Consider the following 2,500-nt stretch of genomic DNA (forward strand, 5'->3'; position numbering starts at 1 on the left):
CATGAACGACCAAGGGAACAAGGCACCTTGCAACACACACGCCCATGAACGACCAAGGGAACAAGGCCATGAACGACCAATGGAACAAGGCACCTTGCCACACACATGCCCATGAACGACCAAGGGAACAAGGCACCTTGCCACACACACGCCCATGAACGACCAAGGGAACAAGGCACCTTGCAACACACACGCCCATGAACGACCAAGGGAACAAGACACCTTGCCACACACATGCCCATGAACGACCAAGGGAACAAGGCCATGAACGACCAAGGGAAAAAAGCACCTTCCCACACAAACACCCATGAACGACCAAGTGAACAAGGCTTCTTCCCATACACAACCCCATGAACGACCAAGGGAACAAGGCTACTTCCCACACAAACACCCATGAACGACCAACTGAACAAGGCTACTTCCCACACAAACACCCATGAACGACCAAGTGAACAAGGCTTCTTCCCACACACTACCCCATGAACGACCAAGGGAAAAAAGCACCTTCCCACACAAACACCCATGAACGACCAAGTGAACAAGCCTTCTTCCCACACACAACCCCATGAACGACCAAGGGAACAAGGCTACTTCCCACACAAACACCCATGAACGACCAACTGAACAAGGCTACTTCCCACACAAACACCCATGAACGACCAAGTGAACAAGGCTTCTTCCCACACACTACCCCATGAACGACCAAGGGAACAAGGCATCTTGCCACACACATGCCCACGAACGACCCAAGCCCATCCTCACCGGTCTAAGGAACAAGGGGCCTTGACACACCATGAGCTGATTTCTAAGCAAGTCAAACGATGAAGGGAGAAAAGTGTTGTAACCGAGTCCGTTTAAGTGTTGTAGTTCCTACTTAATACATAGTCAATTGAAGTTTTAGTTCCAATCCGAACTGCTCGGAGCTAAGGCACCAAAACATCACATTCCATGCCAAAATCAAAAACACAGCTTGAGATGTACTCAAACTTATGTCTGTGTTCTTCCGAGTTCATCTAAGCGACTTATGAATAGCTAAAAGCCTTATCTGCCTGCCTATCACTAGGCGAAGGGGAAAAAAACCCGAACATGATATAATTACATTTCAAGTCCATTCGTCTATGTTAACAATGACCCACACAACGTTTCAATGACATTCCTACTTGATTTGAGCGACATATCAACAAGTAGGGAACCAAACACTTCAAGGCATGGCCAAAAATAGGCCACATACATTTATGCCCCAAACATGACATTTTTTTTATTTCAAAGCCTTTCATTTATAATAAAAAGCATCCCTACAACATTTCGTGTGAATCCGAATTAATTCGAGCGAGTTATGGACACATTCGCAAAATTATGCATCCCTGGGCAAATCAATGTCTGTTCCTGTCACCAAGCTCTTTGTGCAATATGTATATATAGGGGAACCATGGGACTGCTTCCCACCGGCGCCCCACTTGGTGTCTAGCGCCCAACGCTCTCGAGGCTGGCACGCTCGAGGCATGGCCAAGGCGCCCGGTCTTCACGAAAACGAGGCCAAAACTCCCCCCATAGACGCCCCACTCCCGTGTCCCCTCCCCCCGACGTCTTGCGTGTCCAAAAATTATGCATCATCAGGGAAATCAATGTCTGTTCCTGTCACCAAGCTCTTTGTGCAATATGTATATATAGGGGGTACCATGGGGTCTCATTCGCATAGGTGCCCGGCATGTGGGATGGGCAACTAAGAATCGTGAGGCTGTATCGGCACCAACAGGGCAAGCCAAGCCAAGCCCCACGACCCATGTATGAGGCCACCCCCCAACACGTTGCCTTGGAATTCTCGAACGATGACCTGAAAACTAGCCCCGTTGCCTTCATTTTCCTCGACACGTTGCCTTGATTTCTCGAACGATGACATGAAAACTAGCCCCGTTGCCTTTATTTTCCTCGACACGATGACCTGAAAATGAGCCCCGTGGCCTAGATTTTCCTCGACGTCGCGAGCATACTAAAAATTATGCATCCTCAGGGAAATCAATGTCTGTTCCTGTCACCAAGCTCTTTGTGCAATATGTATATATAGGGGGGTGGCCGTGAGTGAGCACGGCAAGGGGTGAACGCGCCAGACGGCCTTTGAGCGTGATCTTGGGTGATGGTTGCTTAGTTCCCGTGTTGCTTACATAATACCCTTCCGAGTGGTGGCCTTGACAGGGCGTTTGGATGCCTTGTTAGGTCTCTGCGACAACGTTCCAGTGTTGTGGTCTCGCCTTGGCAGTGCGGGATGAATCTGTTTGTGTGGTAGTAAAATCACTCTGTGTGTGCTAATCTTTCGTTCGACGTGCTACTGGTGCCTGCCAGCATTTGATTTGTGCTGATGATCGGGAAAACATAGGCGTTAAAGTGGCATGTGTTGCTTTTTGTGATACTACTACGGTACGCTGGTGTATCCTTGTTGGACGTGCGATTGGGTGCCTAAGCGTAGCTAGCATTGGTTTAGCGCCGACAACGTGGAGGATGC

This window comes from Lactuca virosa, unplaced genomic scaffold (genome assembly GCF_052849685.1).
Source record: "Lactuca virosa cultivar CGN04683 unplaced genomic scaffold, Lactuca_virosa_CGN04683_v6 scaffold_78, whole genome shotgun sequence".
Lineage (NCBI taxonomy): Eukaryota > Viridiplantae > Streptophyta > Magnoliopsida > Asterales > Asteraceae > Lactuca > Lactuca virosa.